At 39.0% G+C, this 25,553-nt stretch overlaps 1 long non-coding RNA gene across 3 annotated transcripts in view; it reads left to right on the forward strand.

The window, feature by feature from the left end:
* LOC147148621 (uncharacterized) overlaps positions 1-25,553 on the forward strand; it is a 148,699-nt gene that overhangs the window by 88,583 nt on the left and 34,563 nt on the right. Inside the window, exon 3 of one of the 3 annotated variants that reach the window (XR_015086633.1) lies at positions 18,392-18,408. The exons of 1 other annotated variant lie outside the window; for it this stretch is intronic. This is a non-coding gene — a long non-coding RNA (uncharacterized LOC147148621). Of the gene's footprint in view, positions 1-13,928; positions 14,033-18,391; positions 18,409-25,553 lie in introns of those variants that run through there. One more of the 3 variants, XR_015086632.1, reaches the window with a different exon arrangement.

The raw sequence follows: 25,553 nt of genomic DNA on the forward strand, positions 1-25,553 counted from the left end.
GGCTGACCTGGTCATTGGACGTCTTTATGAAGCTATAAAAAATGTATGTCAGTGCGCAGTCTCTAATGCCATCCTTAAATGGGGAGGGGGTGGCGGGGGCGGCGGTTGGAATGGTAAAAAGGCCATTTACCGTCACTCTAAATAGCTCGCTGACTGCCCTTATTCTCCTTTTTTATTTTTCACCTTTTAAGATATAAATACAAATCCAGGCAAGGGTTTTCACACTCTACTAAGTTGTTATTGCTTTCTATTAGACAAAATCTGCTACCACATTGGTATAATCTAAAAAAAAAAAAAAAATGGAAAAATCCCTAGTTATGAGTAATTTGGTGGCTTGGCGGTGAAGTGCTGCCCCCATGAGTGAAAATGTAATCAATGCTTCCGCTGTTGCCCTTTGCTTTTTTACTTGGAGCTCAACAAGTCGCTTAGCTCCAGGTTGTCATGGTAACGAAGGCTGTACGTGGCATTTGCAGTAGATTGAGGTGGTGAGCAGTGGCTCATTCGCATGAGGTAGGACCACACCCTCAAAACAGTCTGGGGATAAAAAAAAAAACAGGATGTAAAGTATGTTATAATTCTGAACGGACAAAGAGAAAAATATTGCCATAAAAAAATCCTTCCAGTCAATAACAAATCACAGACTCCTTCGTGGTCACGAAGAAAGTCAGATCCAATAATCCACATAGATTAAGACTGCACGTATGATACAAAACAATATTGCAAAGCAGTCCTTCCCTTTGTAGTTTTTAAAAAGATTGTTATTGTATAATTGTACTATATACACTGTAGCAAGTAGCAACCGTGCAGGTTTGTTTTTGTTTTTTTTAGTGAATCCGTGTCAGTTTTACAATATCTGACTGTCTGCTAGGCATTGAAGATCTCTGAATCTGAACGCATGAGCAAGTGTCTGAATGTGATTGGATGAGCAAGATTGGGGGTGGTGCCTGTGCAACTGATGACGACGGGAAGAGTGAGTGAGCGAGGAAACATTGCACACAGCAAGTGGACATCTGCAATAAGGTATCAATGATGTAATCGATTAATCGAAGTCGACTCATCTATAATCACTTTAGTGTCGAATCAACAAAAGCACTGTGCACTGCGCAAGTGTAGAGGCTAGGAAATATTTATGCATATGCAAAAGGTGTTCAAACAAAACTTTAGGTAAAATGTAAACAGGCGCCCATACATTTTTAAAAATTGTATTTAATTTATTTTTCTGGGCGGCACGTGGTCGACTGGTTAGCACATCCGCCTCACAGTGCAGATGTCGTGGGTTCGAATCCGGCCCCAGCTTCCATGTGGAGTTTGCAATTGTTTGCAAATATTGATTCATGGTTTATTGTTAGGAATATGAATATTCGAACAAGTTGAAATGTATATACGTGTAGGAAATTTAAGGCGTTAATTCATATGATGAAGGGGGGATTGGTTGAACAGGTAAATGTATGGAGTTCATGTTATATTGAAATGTGTTAAACCATGGACAGTTGGACACTGATAGTAACAGCCATTTGAGGTAGGTCCAGTCAGTTGAATGTTTTGTGAAAAACAATTAATATCTTCCCTATGGAGTAACGGCAAACGTGTGCTCTGGTATTTTCTGTCGCAGCTTCATCCGCACGTTTGCTGTCTTTACACACACTTATGCGCTGTCTCCGCCTGGACTGCTACCAGGGGGAGCAACACAAGTTAATAAGGGGAAAATATTTCTTATAAAGTTTTACTATTACTTACTTTTTTATTATTGTACTTAAAGCGGAAGTCAACCCAAACATATTTTTCTCAAGAATATGTTCTATGCAAGCCCACTAGTTGAAAGAAGGCATCAACTAGCACATCGCAAGGCACAATTGAGCGTCTACAGTTTTACTTTTGCGTAAAGGAGTTGAGTCAGTATTTCCACTTTTATAAGTCTTTATTTCACAAAAGTATTGCTATGTCTACTTAAGTACAGAGTTCTGAGTTCTGACAGGAACTTGTTGAAGCGTGAGCACCTGAATGTGCGAAATGTAATAAAATACCCTCAACAACTTGGAGGGAATAAAGGAATGTTTCCATTACCAGATTAGAGAGGCAAACTAGAGCCATTGGGTTTGTGGCGGTGGTGGTTGGTGGTGGGGGTGAACCACATGACTCTGTCTCTTGGCCAACAATCAATCATGGCTCTCTCTGCAGTCTCTTTAATCTGAAAACAGCTGTAATCTGCGCTCATTGTTGCCCGACTAGATTGTTCGGCAAACTATTACCATAACTGTCAGCCCAAATCGGAGAAATAATCTCATGGGTGGGGACAGATGCGCTACCTCTGCATTATTGATACGGTCATCCGAAGGAGAGGGGGGAATTATAAGACATAGCTCTATTTACAAAGGGAGATTGGCCCGCTGCTTGAGAGTGACTGAGTCGGACAGGCACCGCTAGAAAGTGAGATACGGCTGAGCCCTGGTGGAAAAAACACATTTCCTGGCTCAGTGAGGGTCAACTCACCCCGTGGGTATACCTCTTTGCTGGAAATGAGTCACCGGCATACACAATAGACTGATTTCAGGGAAGTGATTCCTCATTCACCTATTTTACCGTATTCTAATATGTACTGTACTTTGGTTTTGGTTTTTAACCGGGTTGAATGGCCTGTGTGTTTAACTCAAGTATTCAGAGCCTATAATAATTGTTGGGTCTCTACAGGCATGGATGGTTGCCTACCTAAATGAAATTCAAGAATGTTAAGCACAATGGTTTCCATTTGAGCACACAGTTGTGCCTTGACTAAAGGTGGCAAACCATATGAACTAATGCATGTTTATTTGGCTTTTACTCTGCCTTGTATGTGTGGATTGATTGAGTAGGTGAGTAGACTTAATGCTTGGGAAAAAAGTAATTTCTTTCACGCTTTAAACGTCCATCCATTTTCTATAACACTGGTCCTCATTAGGGTCACGGGTGAGCTGGAGCCATTCTCAGCTGACATGATGCCGGGTACACCTTAAACCGGTGGCCAGTCAATGGCATGGCTCAAAAAGAGAAACAACCATTCAGGCCTTAAAGTCAATTGTATGTCTTTTATTAAGATAACATGCATGTGCGAAGTATATCCCAGCTGATTTTTGGTGAGAATAGCAGGCTCCACCGTGAACCAAGGAATATTTTAGATAACAAAAACTAATAAAATAACTAAAACTACAGTAAAATTGAAAAAAAACATTTTCATTAACGAAATAAAATGAGAACGAAAATGCTTTTCTAAAGACGAAAACTAACTGAAACTACATTTTACGTTTATAAAACGAATTAAAACGAACTATAATTATAGCAAAAATGTCCTTCGTCGTTAGCCGGAAGAAGCAAAAATTGAATAGTCATCTGGGAGTTGTAGTCCTCTTAATGTGTATTGCACAGAAGCAACGTTGTCAAGCAGATGACGTCGCTCCCCGGGGACAAGTTTGCATGTGTTTTTTTGCTCGGTTGGCTCCGCACCATTATTCAGCTCAGCCCGAAACACAATGCTAGATAAAAAGTGCTTTCCTTTTTTGCTTCATACACAAAAAATAACTGATAAACTGTACCCTGTTATCAAAATGTTTTATCATAATATTTTTGTTGAATTTATACTACACAATACTTACCATGGTGTTTTTAAATCCTGCACACAAGTAAAAGAATTTAAAAAAAGAAAATTAATACTAAAACAAAAAAATCCTAAAACTAATAAAGCCGACCTAACTCTGCCCTGGACTGGTCGGCTGTCGATCATAGGGCACATTAGACTAACAAGGATTCAAACCAGGGTTCCCGCAGATCTTAAATGTCTTTAAAGATAAAGTGTCAGTCCTCGTCTTATTGGATCTCAGTGTAGCGTTTGATACAATAGATCATAATATACTGTTGAACAGCTTGGAAACTTGGGTAGGACTAAATGGAACAGTCCCAAAATGGTTTAGGTCCTACTTTTGATTAAAGATGTTATTTTGTGACCATTGAAGTTCTGAATCTGCTTAAATAGCTATGACATAGGGTCCTTCAAGGGTCAGTCTTTGGACCCCTTTTGTTTAGTCTGTATATGCTATGGTTGGGTCAAATGCTTCAGAATGCCATTGTTGGCTGTCATGGATGAAAGCAGATGACACGCAGCTATATCTATCAATGTCTCCCCAAATGACAACTGTTCAATTAAGGTTATACCACTGTCTAAAACAAACGGGTTGAACCAAAATTTCCTTCAGCTAAACCAAAACAAAACAAAACTGAAGTAATTGTATTTGACACTTGGAGTCACTGTCATTTAAAAGCAAAGGCCAAGTCTAAAACCTTGGTGTGCTGATAGATTTGGATCTGACTTTCAGCAGCAACCAGTTACCGGTTGAAAAACATGCGTGAAGGATTGCATGCTCCATGAAGACCAGGCGAAGCTTATTCATCCTCAATAGTTTTATTCTTTTCTTCAGACAATGAGGTTTTTATTTAAATAAATAAAAATAAAAAAAACTCATTATCTGAAGAAAAGGAGAAAAAAACCTTTATTGAACATATAAGAAGACAAGATGAACTCATTGATCAAGCTTATTCATGCTTTTATCTCCAGTAGACTTGATTATTGTAATGGTCTTCTGACCGAACTCCCTCAGAAGAGCACCAAACAGCTGCAGCTCGTTCAGAATGCTCTAGCTTGGGTTCTGACCAGAACAAAGATATTAGAATGTGTTACTCCAGTCCTAAAGACTTTACACTGGCTCCCAGTCAGCTGTAGAGTATACTTTAAAGTTATGCTACTGTGTAAAGTTTGAATGGTTTATCTACAGTACACTGTATGTGCCTTGCGATTGGCTGCTGACCAGTTTATGACATACCCCATCTCTTGTTGGAAGTCAGCTAAGACAGGCTTTAGCTCACCCACCACCCCAATGAGGACAAGGGCTATAGACAATTGATGGATGGAACATTTACTTGCATTGGTGTTGGTGCATTAAAACCGCTACTGTCGACAGACATTGTTTCAAACATGAGGTCACTGATAGTGCAGTGGTACACACGGCCGACTTGTTCTCCCGGACTGGGATTGGTTCCATCTCAGTGACTGTATGTGTGAAGGGTTGTTTGCATGTACCATGCCATTGACCGCTGACAAATCTAGTGCCAATGGACCACGTTCAGTATTGAGAGGTCTTCTAAATTCCAATATCATTTAAAATATGTACTGTATATTGAAAATAAAACAACAGAAATAAAGTCATTTTTTAAATTTATTTATTTTTAAAAATATTTTCTCTAGACTTTAAGCCTTAAAACAGGACAATGTGACCCGATAACAGGACGGTGTAACCTCCCAAGTTACCCTTTTGTGAAGAGTTATCCAAATACTTAACTCCCTACAGTGGACTACAAAAAATCAGCCATGGGAACCTGGTGTCATTCAAAACATGATTTGCCCACCCCCCACCTTAAAAACTAAACAAAGCCCAACATGTGGTATGTCAGAGCCACTTATACAACTTAGAACTCAGATTATTTATATAAGAAGTCTTTGCGGTATTCATGTATAGAAATAAACACTGCATTTCATAAAAGCCCACCACAAATGACTGTTATGAGACAGTGCTAACCTCAGAAACATAAATCTATATTTTTATAGCCCTCACTGACATGTTGTACATGTACAGCTAGCCTTTTCAAATGTTTAAGTGGACCTTTAATGACCGTGTAACATTTATTTGTCATTTGCTCAAACCAATGCACTCACAAAAGGTAGTCAGTTCTCGTCTTTCTTTTTGTTTTTTTTGGTGAACAGTCAGCTTTTGGTTTCTTGCATTTTTTGTCTTTGAACAGTTTTGATGACGAAACGGAAATAAAACACATTTGTAATTGGTTGTTTAAGAAGTGTGCCGCATCATTTTAACAGTCGGTCTCATGTCAAAATGTTTCTGTCCTCATAAAGTGGACTAGTTTGCGTGCTCAGACTCCTACGCAATCATCAGTTCAACTATTTGCCAGGCTTTGCTTTGTTGCAACATGTGGCCCTTGTTGGCAAAGGGCTACGGTTGGCAGGCTCCTGAAAAAGCGATTACAAGTGCTGGCATATGGATGGACAAGTAGTTCCCCCTGTTCAGCACGTCGAATCTGTGCCATCTTCACGCCCTCAAAAAGAGATGTGATGGATGTGCGGAAGTGTCGCTTGGTCTTGGGCCAGCTCCGTCTATTGGGCAGGCAGCGTGAACCCCCTGCTTTGCTGTAGATGTCCTTCACACTAAATTCAGGATGAAAATGCTTCAAGTGTGGTGTAGTCCATTTAAAACCTTAGCTGGCAATGCTGACATAATTTTGACCAAGTGTGCACTTTAAGAACAGTTTGGTAAGAAAACAACCAAACGTTTTGGAACAACTGAGAAAGTTAGGTCATATTGTTGGTTGGGTTGGGTTGGTCCTTTTTGACCCAAATTGAGATATTTTTACGTAACAGTTTTTCCAGTGTGGGCAAAACTGTGGGTTGAGCACACCTTCGCCACATGGAAAACGGTCATGGATATACAATACTGTACTGAAGACTCTCACTTCTCAGTACAGTTGGAATTTTAGTCATTCTTTGCAGAGGATTATGAATATATGATTATAAGTATCGATTTATTGTCATTATACATGTTACCGCACCATTTGTGTTCGGATATAGTACGTTGCTTGTTTAAATGCTGAGAACAGCACCATATAAGCTCGGTTAAAACAATAGACGGACTGACCGATTGGCGATTTTAATGATGAAAAGGTGGTTGATAGATGGCGGCAGAAGGGTAACCAGGCTGCAAAAAAAAAAAAAAAAATATATATATATATATATATATATATATATATATATATATATGTACTTTGTGGATGTTCATTAATCATTCTGACCTGCATATACTGGTTTTCACCTTGGCACACTTAATCCTGCATGTAAATTGTTTCATGCATTAACACTGGGCTCAGATGCCATTATAACTCTATGATACAGCTTTCAAATTGTCCCATGCACTCTTATTTCTAACTGCATTTCTTCATGTCTGGAGCTGTACAGGCGCCAGTCGGTGGCAGAGGTGCCGCGACCTCTTTGGATCCATAATTCACACCTGTTAGTTGACTCCCCCTAACCCTCCCACCCTGTCATTTGTGAGTATACTCAGGATTAGAGGTTAACAAAAGAGAAACAGGCCAAACACCGCCGCTGCTACAACAGATCAATGTCAAGTAAATAACCTTTTCTACCTTATTTCCTGACTCGTATTGATCCGTCTGTGCCGTCTGCACTCTTTTTCATCCATTTGCCACACACACAAGCACACGCATACACATTACACACACAACGCATTTTAAAGCACTGTTCACTCCCTTGTTTTTCCACCCTTCAAAACAAACATTGTTCCCACTAAAAATATGCATTTTTGCTCCAATTGATATTTGAGATCTGTGTATTTTTTTTAATTTATACAGTAGTGATGTCCACCAAGTACAATTCAAGATGTATCAGCCATACCAATTAGATTTTGATACCTTGTGCAAATACCTCGTGTCTGGTAAACCTTAAAAAACCTTTTTTTTTTAAATACACTGGAAAATATTCAGAGTGTTTAACTTTTTCCACATTGTATGTTTCAGCCTGATCCCAAAAAGGAATAAATGAATCCCCACTCCTCAAAATTCTACACACAACACCCTTAATTATGTGAATTTTTTTTTTTCATCTTTATTTTTGGTTTGCGAGTGTTTGCAAAACAAACATTCAAAAACGTCCAAACATTTGCAAAGACTTTCGCAAACAATTTTAACAGTTGCAGAGTTTTTCTTGTCGCCGAGGTGTTTTGAACGGTAAACGTCTTTGCGAACGTTTGTGACCTCGAACGAACCCTGACAAAAAGTCATCATTTGCTACCTTCGCAAACACAAACAGACCATCGCTCAGAGGGATACAGTCTTAAAACAGCACATATACAAAAGTATGCTCAGCCTTTGCTCAGGACTTGGTTGATGCACTTTTGGAAGTAATTCATCCCCCAATTTTTCAATATGATGCCACAAGCTGGGCACTGCCAATTTTGCCCATTCGTCTTTACATCACCTCTCAAGCCTTGTCAGTTTGGATGGGGAGTGTCGGTGCACAGCCATTTACAGATCGCTCCAGAGATGTTGGATCGGATTCAAGTCTGGGCTCTGTCTGGGACACTCAAGAACATTCACTTGTCCTAAAACCATGCCTTCGTTGTCTTGGCTTTATGCTTTGAGTTGTTGTCCTGTAGGAAGATAAAACTTCACCCCAGTTTGAGGTCCTGAGCGCTCGGGAGCAGGTTTTTATCTAGGATGTCTCTGTACATTGGCATATTCATCTTTCCCTCAATCCTTTCTAATCTCCCAGTTCCTACTGTTGAAACATATCCTCACAGCATGATGCTGCCACCAACATTCTTCAGTGTAGGGATGGTATTGGTCAAATGATGAGTGGTGCCTGGTTTCCTCCAAACATGACACCTGGCATTCACGCCAACGAGTTCAATTTTTGTCTCAATGGACCAGGGAATTTTCTTTCTCTTTTTCTGAGAGTCCTTCAGATGTCTTTTAGCAATCTCCAGGTGGGCTGGCATGTGCCTTTTACTAGGTAATGGCTTCCATCTGGGCACTCTTCCATACAGGTATGACTGTTGGAGTGCTGCAGAAATGGTTTTCCTTCTGGAAAGTTCTCCTCTCTCCACAGAGGACTGCTGGAGCTCTGACAGAGTGACCGCTGGGTTCTTGGTGACCTCATTTTAAAAAATGCCTTGCGTGATCTAGGCTTTATTTTAAACTTCTTTTATTTTATCTCATCATAGAAGACTTGTGAATGTGATATAATTTGTTTACAGTCACATGATGTATTATCATTCTTTGTCCAAGTAGATTATTATCCGATCCAAAGCTGTTCTGTGAAATTTCCATGGCATTTTGTTTCAAATGTACAAACACACATTTTACAAATCCTCACACCTACAAGCCAAGTCTTTGTTAATTTATCTCATTTTGGATCTTATTGGATTGTGCAGGTGTACGGGAGAAGTGGGACAAGATATGGATCTTCTTGCGTGCTTGCTAAAGCAAACATTTTCATTAGCCGTGCCGGGCTTGTAGTGCCAAAGGTGGCGCGGTAATAAAGAGCACCTGCTGGTGTCACACACACGGCCCAGGGCTTTTCTGCTCTGACTTCTGTGAGCTACTCGAGTAATTCTATATGGTCTCGGTGACATAATGTCACAAAGACCACCGGTGATGGCATTCTTTTAGATGAAACCCAAGGAGTCAGTGGGTTGTCCTCAGTGTTTCTTTAAGGTTTATTGAAAGTGACTCTTGTGGTTGACTTTGTGGGTAGTAAACTTGTACTGCTTTTCTTTTCTACATTATCAAAAGTGATCTGCAGGTTTAGTGCGGGTCAGCAACTCTAGAGGATAACTTTCTGCTTGTTAATATAGTAGTAGTAGTAGCAGAAAACAATAAACTTGTGTGGTGGTTCTCAAACCAACTACCATAGCTGGGCATTTTACTAAAAACTTGTGGTCCTTTTATCGCCTTCCGCCTACAGCCAGCGTACCCTTCCACCGTCCGTTTATCCGCCATTTTGTTGGAAAAAATAGTATCCGCCTATTGGTTCACCTATGATTTCAAACGGGCTTCCGTTAGCGTTTCCGACGATAAATAGACGATTACATAAACTGGAAAAAATGGGCTTCCATCTATGCTTAGCCTGACTATTTTTTTAAGTTTCCCATCAATCATTTATCGCCTACAAAATGGCCGTCCGTCATAGGCGGATAGGAGGACCGATCCATCACAAAGGCGTAAGCCCAGCTCTGCCAAGTATATCATCAAAAGAATACTTAACTCTCCAAGTATCATCATCATGGCCAACATTAAATTACAGTAGCGCAGTAGGCTTATGTTCATGTTGTGGTTATTATGTTATGTTCATCAAACAAGACAAAGGATTAGCCATAAAATGTATAGAAAACTGATATACTTGAATATAGAAGAATAGGAAAATCTTAATGATCCAATAAATACTGTAATATTTGTAGGCTACCTAAAGGTTTACAAACATTGAACTTAAACGTTGAATACAAATAAACTGTACTTTTTCTTTGGCGTAGCGCTAGAGGTAGCCTGCATATCACACTTTCAAAATCACTGTTTGTAGAATTTTCTGCTCTTAAAACTGATAGTTTGGCAGTTGTTCTGTGGCATAACTTGTAACTTACTCTTTCTTGCTTTACTTAATCTTTGCACAATATGAAATTAAATACTGTAAATCACTGCTAATTGTTGATTTAGGTAAATTGGCAATCACACATTTGTCATTTTATTCAATGTGTGTTTTAAATCGGGGTGAAATGTAAATAAATGTTTGTATGGATTATTGTATATGGAAGACTATCAAATATTTGCCCAAACTGAATTTTTCAAAAAATCCAATGTGCTGACCGAGTGAAATATTTAATATTTTTATTATTTCGATGATTATAGCTCACAGCTAACGAAAAGCCAAAATTCACCAGCTCAAGTTTGAAAATGTTGCTGTTGGTTTGTGTGGGGGTTGTGTGTGTGTGTGTTTTTTTTCATATAGTCTGTGGTGTTACGAGAGTATTATATGTATGGATTATTTAATATATATATATATATATATATATATATATATATATATATATATATATATATATATATATATATATATATATATATATATGGTGGCACGGTGGTCGACTGGTTAGCACATCCGCCTCACAGTTCAGAGGTCATGGGTTCGATCCCGGCTCCGGCCTCCCTGTGTGGAGTTTGCATGATCTCCCCGTGCCTGCGTGGGTTTCCTCCGGGTACTCTGGTTTCCTCCCACATTCCAAAAACATGCATGGTAAGTTGATTGGACTGTCTAAATTGCCCCTAGGTGTGATTGTGAGTGCGGATGTTTGTCTCTGTGTGCCCTGCGATTGGTTGGCAACCAATTCAGGGTGTCCCCCGCCTACTGCCCAAAGACAGCTGGGATAGGCTCCAGCACGCCCGCGACCCTTGTGAGGATAATATATATATATATATATATATATATATATATATATATATATATATATATATATATATATATATATATATATACACCACTATCTGTGGCCACAATGTGATGCAGAATTCTCGTTAAGGTAAGATATTTTAAACTAAAAAGAAAAAACTTTTATGCAGTTAGAAACTGAAGTTTTGAATTCAACCAGAACTCGTTCGCTGCTGTCAACGGGATTAGGGAACGGGGTTTTGGGTGCCATTCCGAGCTCTAGTCTGTCACACCTGAGTAAGTCGTAGTACGAGCCATACTATCAAAAAAAAGTGTGACTCACAGTCTGAAAAATACGGTAAATTTAGATGAGATCACCATTATATCAGTATACAGTCTATACTTTTTCTGACTTGTTTTTCAGTGTGCCGTGAGTTTTTTCTAATATAAGTGGCTTGGCTCAATAATGGATGGGAAACACTGATACAGTTTTAAACACATTAGCAAGAAAGGGTTGTCCGTTGAGTAAGTTTCTGCAAAAAAAGTTGGCGCAGATATGGAGCAAAGGTTACGGGAAATGATTAATGAATGATTTGCAGCGTACTGAGCGTCGTTTATGCAGCATTTTTACACACACCCGCTTGTTATTGTTCACCACTTTTTCGGAACCTTCCTGCTAAGTGAAAGCAGGCCCCGCGGTTTAAAGGGAGAGAAAAAATGGAGAAAGCCAAAGACGTTCTCCACGGTCCAAGGTCGCTGACCTTCTCTGTAGCTGTCTGTGTTGCACCTCAGGGCACCTGCTCATGTCAGGGCTCTCTTAGATTCCCCAAATCGTGGTTAGCTACTGGTTATTTTCAGCTGCAATAAGTGATCCCTGTGACCCCGGGTCTGACGCACTGCTGTTTTTTTTTTTTTTTTTGCTATGAGTCAAATGCCACAGCCATCGCCTCCGGATCAAAGCCTTCAAAGTGGAGTTGTACTCAGGAATCCATTGAAATAAGAGCTTCCAGGCCCGTTAAGTGTACCCAGTCACATCGTGGCCTGACTTGACTTAATCTCTTGTGCTCCTGCTAAGTTGCCGGCCAACAACAGATGGTGTTTATTTCTCTACCCAGTAAAATGAGGTACACACATACCGATAATCACACTGAATTTGAGCATTTTCCTGTCTTTCTGATCCAAGTTAGCAAAGGCCTGGTTATCGGATGTCTCTGAAAGATTATCGTGAGCGATTATACGATTGCATGGGCTGTGTAAACAGGATTCTTTTCCTCCACAATCTGATTGTAAAACAGTTGGCGCCAACAATCGTAAATGTTAAACCTGTTGAATATTTAGGATGGCAATGTGATTGCTACATAAAATATGCACACTGATAACCAAATTTAAGCATTTTCTCTCCCTTGTGATCGGTCAGCAATGGCACGATTGTGGGAAGGCACACCTGTTTTCTGAAGCTGAGCCATGATTGGTTGTTCCCTGAGTAACTGTGATGTCATTTTCAGTTGATAGCAAATGACAAAATGGCCGCTTCGTGAGGTGGACAAAAATGGGTTGATTTTACTACTTAACTCATGTTCCACAAACACAATAACAATCACAATGCCAGAAAATCAGCAAATATGTTCTTATTGCTTTCATAGTATGCGGTGTGCTCCAGATGACCAACACAGTACGTGTAACATGTCCACCCAGAGTTGTGAATACTTTTTTTTGCAAATATTAATTTGTGATTGTCCGCACCAACCGTTCTTGGAGCAGATTGGGGAGGAAAAAAAAAATCTATTTTACCTCACTCCGCATCACAGGATAATCGCTCAGAATAATATTTTAAGGATTTCAGCAACAGTGTGAAAAGAGTGCTGTAATTTTTTACTTGATCCTTGGGCTATTTTGGCAAAAGCATGTCACGTTCATGTTATAAGACACCTGGGGACTCTTTGCAAAAGTGAAAAATGTCTTCTTTAGAAGAAAATTCAGTTTTATGTTCCAAAATTGTTTAGTTTGGACTTTCTCCATCATACAGGCGTGCGCACGCACGCACACACACACACACACACACGCCTGCGCGCGCACACACACACACACATACACACGCACACGCACACGCACACAGACACACACACACACACACACGCACGCATAACACACAAATTATAATAAAATAAAACAGAGCTCAGACAAGGCATGTTTTTCAACATGGGAAACAAAGAAATGTTACATTTTTAATTAGCTTTTTTTGATTACATTTTGATTTGAGCATGAAAAATTCAAATAAAAGAAAAAACGTGAATCAATAAAAGACAAAACACAGCACTAGCTAACATACAAGTATTAGTTGGTGTGGAGTGAGCAGTAACACAATTGCACAAGGAAGGACCACCCCCTCAAAACCGGCTGATTTCAGCGTGGCTTGAAATAGGGCGAGAAGTTGTTGATCCATGGCTTATTTTGTTGGAGTAAGCCATGAAAACCATGCTATGAAGATAACCGGGAACTGCTTGAAATTGTGAAAAAAAATATCTACTTTCCAAAAAAAAAAAAAAAAGTATCTGCCCCTCAAATGGAATTTTTTCTTTTTTTTCCTACATGCTCCACCGTTCCAACAAGTTAAAATGCGCCTATATTTGTCAGTCCTACTAACACTGAAGATAGACAGACAAAGAAGTGGCACAGGAATCCTCCCTGTAGGGATAACAGTTGCTTGTATTGTCTAGCAGTCGGCAGTCATTTCGATTTTTACAGTTTAGAAAATATGACACAGTTGTTTATAAGTTATGGATGGCAGACGGAGGAGAGATATTGTACTCTGTTCCTTCCATTCTCTCACCTAATCCTGCTTGCGTTCACTTCCCTTTCCTGTTTCCACCGCCGGCGCGCGGACCCTCCTCCTGCCCGGCAGGATGCCGCGTCTGGGGCCCCTCGGCAGATAATGTGACGCACACGTGTGCTAGCGGAAGACGGGAGGCTGTCAGCCACAAAAGGTCCGCTCTTGGACGCCCCGTGCTACGATAACACAAGGAAGCGAGGGGAGGAAGAGGTGTCTGCAGGAAGCTGCCGCGTCTGCGCATGAAGGTCCTTACTGAGGATTGCACTTATCTTCCAAGGGAGTCTGCGGGTGACACCCCCTCCCCCAATATATACACACATACACTTCTCACTCTTGACACCCCTAGTCACGGGTGAAAGGCTGACAGGCTTTTTATTGGTTGTCATCGCAGAGCTGGATAGTAACAGAGTACCCAGCTGCGACGACTCAGATTGTTGTAAATTGAGCCGGTTGAGGTGACACAAAACAAGCATCCTTAGAAATAATGTGTTTTCGAGGACACGAAAATATAAATACATTTATATTCAACTGTATTTACATATTTAGGTTTGTATTTATTCCCACATTTATTTTTCTATTTTTTATTTTTAAAACTTTTTTTCATTTTTGTATTTATTTTGTATTTTATTTTGTATTTTATATATATATATATATATATATATATATATGTATTTATATAATACAAAATAAAATAACAAATAAATATATATATATTATTATTATAAGTTTTTTTTTTTTAGAAGAAGAAATCAACCCAAACATATTTTTTCAACAATATGTTCCCAACAGGCCCACTAGTTGAAACACGGCATTCTGATTAATATTGCGTTTGTGGACTATGAGTTAAGCAGAAAAATCCACCCCTTTTTAGCCATCTCATGGGGCAGCCATTTTGTCACTTCTGTCGACTGAAAATGACATCACAACTGTTCAGGGCTCAGGTAACGACCAATCACGGCTAAGCTTCAGAAAACAGGTCAGCTGTGATTGGTCGTTACCTGAGCCCAGAGCAGTTATGTAATTTTCAGTCGACATAAGTGACAAAATGGCCGCCAGAGATGGCTAAAAACAGGTTCATTAACTCTTATTCCACAAACGCAATATTTGTCAGAATGCCTTGTTTTAACTAGTGGGCTTGCTTAGAACATATTCTTGAAAAAAATATGTTTGGGTTGACTTCTCTTTAAATGAATTTTTCCAATTATATTTTAAATTTTCACTTTTATTTATTTACATTTGATTTTAGCAGTTTTGGTCTTGCAATGAAGAAGGAAATGTTATTCAAATGGAGGGGGTCCTAAGTGTGTCTTGGGTTGAGCTATTCGGCTATTGGATGATCGATATGTCAGTGTAGCAAGCACCATCTGCGAATATTTCAACCCAAGACACACTCAGGACCGCTCCCTCATTTGAATGACATTTTCTTCTGCATTTCATGCTGACATGAAGAAGTGTTATTCAATTGAAGGGGCGGACCGCCTCGCCAGCTTGCGTTGGGGCGAGCGTAGCCACAAACCCCCCCGCCGCCCATCCTCGCTACCTTTCGCGATCGCACCGCAAGCAGGTGGCAAGTGGAGGCCGCGAACCCCCGCCGCCCGCCCCCGCGTGATCATCCTCGATCAAATCCATACTAACCGCCATTGAGAGTTGTGTGGTGTTGACTGGTCCTGTCTTGCCACTTGGTGCCTGGCAAACTTCCATTTAGTGGCCTGAACGTTTTTTGCATTTGTTTTTACCTTTGTAATGTTTGCTTCCACTTTGTTGCTGTGATTGCAACATTTCTTTCTTCCGTTTGTTTTGTTTGTGTTTTTTTTTTCTTTGCATTTATGTGTTTATGTTTTTTGTTTGCATCATTCCTGTATTTGGCCGTTTGCGTTCTTACTTGCAGCATCTTTGTCTTGTGTGTTTGTTTGCATGTGTGTGTTTTTTTTGTTTTGTTTGCATTACTATTTTTTTTGCAGCAGTCCTCTGTTTGCAGACTTCGGCCACCGTGCGAAACTCAATGTGGTAATATTTGTTTGGTAATTAGCAGAATTGTGATGTCACAATTGGGGAAAATTCTGAAAAATTGGACAAATCACAAGATTTACTTGGTTGTGGAATCTTAAATTCATGGGTAGGCAGACTCATATATCACTTTTCATCCACGGAAAAGCATTTGAAATGTACATTTTCCATAATATATCCCCCTTTAACTCATCAAAATCCCAACTGTGTCGTTATTCTTAATGTAAAAGGAATCGTGATTCTCTCTCCAATGCCACCCCCCACCAGCACCTCTTGCTGTACTGTAAAACCCCCATTGTCTGCCAAATGATAAACTTATGAGCAGACCTAATCCCATAGAACTGCCCCCCTGCTGCCTCACTTTACATTCCCCAAACAGATGTAGTCCAGGATGGAAATTTGCCATGAAATTGGGAGCCGGTTGGTGAAGAGCTGTTCCCATGACAGTGCAGTGACTGAGCACATTCAGTCTAGCCACATACCCACTTGTTATTATGGCGGACAGATTGGGTGGGCTGTTAGATCTCTCATGTCTGACTCAATAAATCCTGGTGTATTTTTATTTATTATTTGAAGTACAAATTACTTTGTAACTACTAGGTGTGTAACGGTACGCTAAATCACATTTCGGTTCGGTTTCTTGGAAACTTCGGTTTGGTATATTTTCAGTACAAAAAAAACAGATTAAAAAAAAAAAAGGTTTATTTTGAAAAGGTGACAATAAACGGTATATTCTTTCGAAAAAATAAAAAGTGAACTATTCGGGTAATATCTAAGAAATTGGAATAGAATAGAAAATACACTAACAATAAAGATCTCTTAATTTTGTAAATTATTAAGACACTGAAATCTTTAAACATTCAGCAGCAACAGCCTATGACTATGACACATCCAAGTATTCAAGCTAAAGACAAGTTGTCATTACAGTACATATATACACTTTTTGTGATGAAAAAAATACATACAATAACAGTTACAATTATTGCTAACTATATTAAAACTCTTTTTATAATGAAATATAGTAACTTTAAGGTCTTCATGAATTTATTTACACTTTTTAGGCATTAAAATCTTTGAATGTTCAACAGCATATTGTAACGAATTGGCTTATCTGTTTTGTGGTCTGATTTGTGTTTTGCTGAGTTGTGATGTTTCCGAGGTTCATGAATGCATCGTACGGCTAGTGAGAGGAGCAGCAGAGAACGAAGGAGAGAGCTGTTGTACTTTGTTTTTGGCTAAAAAGACTGCTTGCTTCCTCGCCTAAGAAACAAGAAAGTCGGATGATGTTGTTTTAAGTGTTATTATGTTAGCCGTGCTACCCACAGCATGTAGCAAGCTACCCACAGGATAGCCGCCCATCTTATGTCGCAATGTCGGCACAAAACTTTGGGACTTATACACGTAGCTTTCCCCATCGGCGATTTCAATAGGACAGCCAGAATGTTCCCAAACAGGAGACCGCAGTGTACAAGGGGACCTTCGAGCTCTGGCTTGTTTGCGTATTTGTTTGCTCCTCTTTAGTGCCGCCGCCCGCCTCTCGCGCATGCAACAATCAATAGCGCCCGTGCGTAAGCTCGCGCTAATAAGAGGACCGAACCAAACGCAAGTGGACTGAACCGAACATGCCGTACCGAAACGAATTAATAGATAGATATGAACAGGTGAATTTTTTGGTAGAGAAAAGTAATGGGCAGCGTGATTTGATCATGAAGCTGGGAAAGTAAATTAAATAAATAGATAAATAAATAACTATGGCCAGCAGACGGCAGTGTTGGGTCTGTTTTGGATGAGATCACCTCGCATCAAAACAATATGGGGAGCTCGTGAACATGGTGGATATTTGGAAATTTGACCATTACAAGAAGTTTGTGATTGATCCAATTGTTTGTCATGTTAAATCTACTTCAAAGAGTCACAAACGAGAGAAAAGGTGACAGAGATTATTTCAATTTAGAAGCGATAACAATATCTACGTACATGCATGGCACGCATACACGCACGCACCCTACCAAATACTATTACTACTATTACTAAATAGTATGCAAACCGTTTATAAAATTTGTCAAATATAAAATTGTTACACTGGTAATTATTTGTAAATTATGTGTTTATTTTATATAACACAATTTAATTGTTGTTGGTATTTTTTTTTTTTTTAGAAGAAAAGGACTGTTAAGATTTTGAGACGTTAAAAGTCACTGTTGTGGAGAAAATATCTTTTCATAAAAGGCTTGTTTTCTGGATGTTTTGATCCAAAATGTGAATTGGATGGGTGCAACCAACCGATGTTCTACTAGTAAAAAAGTGAATAAAGTGGAATTTTTTTTTTTTTTTTTGATGAAAGATTCTAGAGCAGGGGTCGGCAACCCACAGCTCCACAGCCGCATACGGCTCTTTCATCCTTATGTTGCGGCTCTTTGTGGCTTGGGAAAATAAATGATAACTGCGCGATTGAAGTGTATGGTATTTGTCTCAAAAACGTATGTCACGTCTTCTTATTAATCAAAGTTTTTAACTTCTTTCTTCAGACTTTGTGCAGTTTTGGTGACCAGCATTCGCCGTTTTCAGAGACGCTTGACAGCACTTGACATGACAGGAGGCAGCCGGTATGTGCAGTCGCCTGCTGCCAGCGACACAAAACTGCACAATATCTGAAAAAGTATTTTATTTGTGTGTGTTCGTTTGCTTAATTGTAGTTGTAAATCGGAAAACAATTGTGATCTCGAAATATTAAAATAATTTTACATATCATCGCTTTCAGACGAAGTCCAAATATGGTCAAATTCATTTTTCGCCCAAATCGATTCTAATGATCCGTCCCTACTTCGTCTGTAATTTTTATGTAATTGTAGCCAATTGGCACTCAGTAGGTTCTCTCTTTTGTTTTTAAATGGTTTCAAATGGCTGGCATTGAAATAATTAACCAGAATACCCTGTTCACACTAGTGGGGGTGCATAAAACATTATTGTAAAGAACATTTTTGACTTGGCTTCTTTAAGGGGTAAGCAATTCCAATTTGGAACTAATCAGTGAAATAGCAAAATGTAGAAAAAGTAAAGCACTGTGACTACTTCCCGAAAGCATTGTATGTACAAGTAGTGTAGCATGTTCTCCCACAGTTTTCTCCCATTGTGGAGCATGTTGAAAGGCTCTCGCTACAAAAGGTTGCAGCGAGTTCCCCTTCACAGGTGCGGCACACGAGACCCAGAACCCATAAAGGTACTAAATTGCTCTTTTATTCAACATGTAGATTCGAGTCCTCTGTCACCTTTTGCTCCAGTCTCCCTCCGACGTGCTTTGGGTTTTTTTTTTACTTCTCATATATTTGTCTGTCATTGTCATGATGCTGTCGTCAGTTCCAGCCCGGAGGGCAACGGAGCAGCAGCAATAGCAGAAGCAGCAGCACCATCCTGAGCCTCTCAATTTGCTGCTTTTCATTACCGCTCTAGCCGACCTACTATTTCAGGCAGGGGGCAGACATGGCCATAAAAAGTCTGGACCGGTGACCCCCTCCCCGCGCGGTCACGGTCATGGGTCACTCAGTGAGTACACGCAGGAATTGGCCTCACTACGGAAATCCCCTTTGGGTGAAAGGCAGTGAGACTGAGTGTCAAGACACTTTCCTCTTTATTTCATCCACAGTAAACCCCCCCTTCATTGCGGGTTCTTGGTTTGCGGTCCTGCCATTTCACCGTTTTTTGAAAACTTTTTTTTTTTTAATTTAATAACTCTATTTTGGTCTTACTCTCTTTAACACTGGGTGCACTGTAATTCCACTTTCGACCACTAGAAGAGAACAGAAATGGAAGCACAGTATATTTCAGAATAGACATGTTTTTGTTAAATTATTGAATGTTATCTTCTGTAATCCTGATTTTTAAACTATAGAAAGTTCAATTTATAATGCACTGTACGTCTTTGGGCATGGTTATTGATGTACAGCATATTGTGAAATACGTTTGTTAGTTGGGCACAAAACACTGTTTATTGTTAACATGTAGTGGGATCAGTAGATTTGTACACTACAATATTTCTGTCTTGTCAATTGCTCTTGTTCTCCGCGCTCAATATTATACTGCATATTGTTGCTGTGGGGCGGAATCCTCTGTCAAAATGACAACTTTACAGAGAGTAATTAAAAACCACCAGCTTGTTTGAGGTCACAGGCACCGCTTTGTGCAAGTTGTACTATACCTTATAGGCACACTCACATCAACATAATACTACCTAAAAATATATTAAATCGCTAATTCAATGCTGGCATTGATTAAGATAGTACACATACGACCCCCCAATCGTGCGAACGTCCACCTTACAACGTCTTCACAAAATGCCTTCTTAAAGGTCTAACACCATGAGTGATGCAATAAATAAAATGATGAGCCAACTAACCCCATCTATTAAGTGGATATTAAAATGAAACGGCCCTGATCTGCACCAATCTTGTCCGGGAATGGAGCTGCCATTTGGGGATAACTCCCGAAATTCCCAATGGCCCCCATTCTCTAATCATTACCTCTGCTCCTGAACTGTCTTGTTCATTCAGCCAATTACCCAACTACATTTACTGAAATTTAAAAATTCCAAAATTTTACAAGCAGTTCAATCATTTAGCAATAAATGAGTAATTTGATTCAACAATACAAACCATTTTTCTAATAATGCAGCTTGTCGACCTCCTACATATTCACCTCACAGCATATGCATCTATATTATAAGAGACAACCATACCATACGTAGAGGGGCGTTGTGTAAAATCTTTGGCTGGTGTTGCAGCTGGAAGAAAAGACAATGGCTTTTTGTATTTACTCTAGTTTCCTTCCTAATTGAGTCAGCAGCGGCTAAAGTGAAGTGATACAAAGCCTTTTTGTGTTCTCTTTACAAGAAACACCTATCCAAACACATTGTGTGATGCGAGGCCATACTGGATCAATTAATACACCTCCCAGGCCTGCCACTTGTGGATTTTGGTCGAGTTGTAGGCCACTATCGGCCCGAGGATACTTCAGAAATACAGAAATAATCAAACCTCTAATTACTGAGCTGATTTGCTTGCTCTGGATCTTACCGTGTATGAAATTAAATATGTTAGTGTTTGGGAAATGGGTTAGGTGTGCTTTTGTGGATTTCTTGCTAGATTAAAAAGGCTAAATAAATTGTAAACATGCTATAAACAGGCTTAGCAACTTAATTAATCAAAACATTTGCTTCTCAAATTGAGTCTGTTACTAAAGTGAAGCTCTATATTAGCTTGTAATTTTATATTTATATTAGTTTTACAATTTTAAAAATAACGAGTTACCCACAGGCATACACCTGTTTGTTTATTTATTTATTTATTTTTATTTTTTTAAAGTTCAGGGCATCAGTAACACCCTCAGTAAACACCCTTAACATTACTTTATATACTAGCCTTTCAAAGAGCCCCTGCCACCTTTGTCGACTGGGGGGTTGATATTTTACCCATTTATGTCGATTGGTGGGAAAGCAGGGCCTCAATCCACTGCGGATTGGGGCACAGGGGTGGACCGACATGCTTGGACACCTCGAAAGTCTTCCTACTCCCTCCATATCGACACCCATGGTAGCAACTACAGTTGGAAGTTATGAATTTAATTCGTTCCGTGACCCACTTATAACTCAAAATGTTTGTAAATCATTTCCCATTAAAATGAATGGAAATGCAGTTAATCTGTTCCAGCCCCCAAATAGTTACATTTACATTTTATGATATATGGTATATTTTTCTTATTACAATCAGTGTGTGTTTGAAAATAACTACAGTGCATTATAAAAATAAGTGAAAATATACTTCATTATGATGAAATAACACACTAAACAAACATAAAACTATATAGCACTGCATCGGCCCCAAAAGACGCCAGCCCACTGGGCATCTGCCCTATATGCCAGATAGCCAGTCCAGCCTTGGGGAAAAAGCATCTGTGTAGGCAGAAATTCTGGCTACACACACAACAGCTTTCTATCTGTTGCTGCAGACCTTACATTGAGTTTTATGTAGGGTTTTTGTGGCGTTTACAGTCAGCTGTAATCTTGAACTCATTCTGAAGTCTAATTAAAACTACAAAAGCAGCACAACTATCGCTGTTCCACTGTAATATTAGCTAGGTGTGATACAATTGTAGTTGCCTTAACAATAACAACAAACAAGAAGAGTTTAGCACTCTAGCACTGGTTGTGCCCTCCCTGACCCGCACTAACTGGATTCAACCACTGCAGTCCTGACGGTGTTATGAAGCGTTCCTCTCTGCGGGGATGATCTGTTGCTTCTGGAACTGTTAGTTATTTCCTCGTGTTTTCAACAAGCCCACCACCACCACCCCTGCCAACACCCCCTTCCCTTCCCCATTAACACGTAACACTTAGGAGATCGGCGGGTAAATGATCGACTCGCAGGACAGTTATGGGTCTCTGGCTGCAGATGACGGGGTACTTTAAAGGCGCCGTAAATTATTTTGAAAGTAAAAGCAAAGGCGGGCGGTTAGGTGGGCGAAGGCAGTGGGGGTAGGGGGGCTTTTGGAGGGTTGGGTGGTGGGTGGGGGTCTGTCGCGCCATTAACATGCTCTCTATTAGAAATACACACTACACATTTCATTTAGCTGACATTTGTGTGGGCTGCTACAATTAAGGGAATATGAGGCTTTTCAGCGCTCTTTGTAACACATAATTGTACACGGGAGCCATGTTGGCTTTAAAAGAGTTAATTGGAACAGGGAGGGTTTTATTGAGGGCTGGTGGGTGTGCGTGTGTGCGTACGTGTGTGTGTGTGTGGGGGGGGGGGGGGGTAGTTGCTTTAGCAGCCCCTTTGACCCACAGGCATACACCTGGTATTGGGTCAGGTTACAGCCGGCCTCCAAAGGCCCGCGGGTCGAGACCCGGTGCTTGACGCTTGTCTAATCTAGGGGTGGGCAAAATATAGCCCAGGGGCCACGTACCGCCAGATTAATTCTTGCACCCAGCCCATCGAGCATTTACATTATCAAGCACCCTCTAGTAATGGTTGAATGCGTTTTTTTTAATTAGTTGATTACAACGCATTGATAATTTAAAAAACATGTAGATTTTTGTGAATACATTTGTTTATACAGTATAAATGAAAACTATTCAGTAATTATGGGTGAATAAATATAAACAATAACATACATGATTGATTCAATAATTTATTGTTAAATAATGAAATAACATCAGTAAAATAAGCAATTAGAAATATACCGTAAGTACATTCAATATTATTTAAAGTAAAATATTAAGTTGATTAAATAATTAAAGTAATTAAAATAAGCATTCACAGTATAAAAAGACATGATTGATTAATTTATAATAAATAATTAAAATAAAAGATAAAAAAGAAACGATTGTACATGTCCATATATTTCAATCTTTTAATTCATCCATGTGAATGTTACAGCAGTATTAAGGAAATTAATTAATTATTAATGGAAGTATTTCATTTTTCATCTATTTAATTTAATTAAGTGTACCTTGCATAAAAATATGGGATTGATTATTATATTTTTAGTAAAAAACTATTTGTAAAATAAAGAAATGTACATATATTTTATTTAATTTGTATTAAATTGTTTAATTAGTCATAATTGATTTAATTATAACTGCATTTTTTGCAACATTGATTTATGTTGTTTAAACTTTGTTTTAAAAATAAAATGATTAAATTAAAATATCTTCATTTGCCTTATTAAAGGATTTTGTTCACTGATGCATTGTATTTCGAAAATTAAGAAATATTAATAAAATGCATTACAACAAAATAATTTTCATTTAGTATAACCACCCATCCATCCATTTTCTATATCACTTACAAATAAAATAGTAAAACTTAATTACATATTTTACTTGCACGTTAATAGTTTTTATTTATTTATTTGTTCAGCGTCATCTCCGAATGACCTGGCCCATACATTTGTCCGCTCTGAAAATCAAATGTGGCCCTTGACCAGAAAAGTGGGCCCACCACTGGTGTGATTTCTCGCAAGGCAAACATGTTGGATGGGGGCGGGGGGTATGTGTGGGGGAGTCAGTCAGATGTCTTGAGAGGCTGTCTTCTTTTGGTGCTTCCTGCCAGCCTGGCCGCAAAGTGATGATTTAGCACTTAAAGGATGGGGAAGGGATTTTGTGGAGCATTAACCCCGTCGTGATTTATGAGTTTTCTGAAATATGAGAAGTACATTTTGTCTTTACACATGTTGGAGTGGCTGTACTCGTGCACCGCGCGTGTGCGTGTGGGTGTGTGTGTGTGTGTGTGTGTGCGTGTGTGTGCGTGGGGGTGTGTGCACAGGGTGTGTGTGTGGGGGCTGACCCTTTGTGTGCTTTTTGATGAGGCTTGAAAAGAACTCACACATTCCTCACCACAAAATTGAAATCCGCAAACAACTTTTCTTTTCCTTTCTTGTGTGAAAACAAAACAGCCACACCTGAATTTGTTCTTGGTATTTTAACAAGAAATGTCAAGTCGATGCACATAATTTGCTTTTGCGGGCCACATAAAATGGTGTGGCGGGCCGTATTTGGCCCCCAGGCCTTGAGTTTGAAACTTATTATTATTATTATTTTTATCATTATTTTATGAGAATAAAGTTACATCTTTGATCAGCCCAAAAACCATAATGTCCAAACAAAGCTTAGTAAAATTTTTTTTGCCCAAAAAAACATTTGAACATTATGATTGGGAAGTTATATAAAGTGTAAAAGCTGACTTTATACTATATTACGAGCGCATGGTTGCAATTTTGTTGGGGATTTTTTTCTTTAATGAAGACAAAAAGTCACATGACAAAAATAGTTGGAGTTTTTTCCCACAAAAAACTATCCCAACATGAGTAAAGTTGCAATATTAAAATAATTACGTTGAGTATTTGTAATTTTACAAGTTGGTTATTATCATAACGCTTTTTTTGTCCAAATGTCTTAATCTCAGAAAAAAATAAGATTACTAGAATCATTTTTGTTGTTTTTCTGGCAAAATAAAAACTCAAGAATAAAAAAAATCTCACAATATTACACAAATTAAGTGGCACATACATCAAAGGAATACCTGTATATTAACATGAACTGATTCTTGAAACATTATTTTTTTGTAGTAATAAACTTCTATTCAGCTCTATTTGTTTATTTGCAAAATTACCTTATTTTGTTTAAATGTATGCTTTCCAACTAAATGTAACTTTATTTTTAAGTCATGACTCAATTCTTGAAACAATAAGTGAAATATTACACTTTTATTTAATGATTTTCTTTAAAACTTTTCTTTCAATACTCTGACTTACACATACAACTTATATTTTTTCGTATTAAAAAAACTCAACTTGTAAGATAACAACTTTGCATGCTTTTCTTAAAAAAATCTCATTTAAATGTTTCTTTTCCGCTGAGTGTGTGCGTGTGTCAATTGTACCTTTAAAGACAAATCTAAAGGTGTACCAAAGTGTTCCCATTCCACTCAGTGCCCTTTGACCTTGGGGGTGTCTGCATTCTAATTAAGAGGCAGCCTGTGCTTGTGCCAAAAAGCAATGCAGCAGCGAGCACACCAGGGGGAGCAGTCACACTGTTACTTTTGCTCCTGAATGGCAAGACAATGAGGAGCTTGGACTCGTCCCATCTTCAGCACGTCAATGGATATTCCTTGCATGATTACATACATAAGCGCAGTT

Source organism: Filicampus tigris, chromosome 4, assembly GCF_054856515.1.
Source record: "Filicampus tigris isolate MCC_2025a chromosome 4, RoL_Ftig_1.0, whole genome shotgun sequence".
NCBI lineage: Eukaryota > Metazoa > Chordata > Actinopteri > Syngnathiformes > Syngnathidae > Filicampus > Filicampus tigris.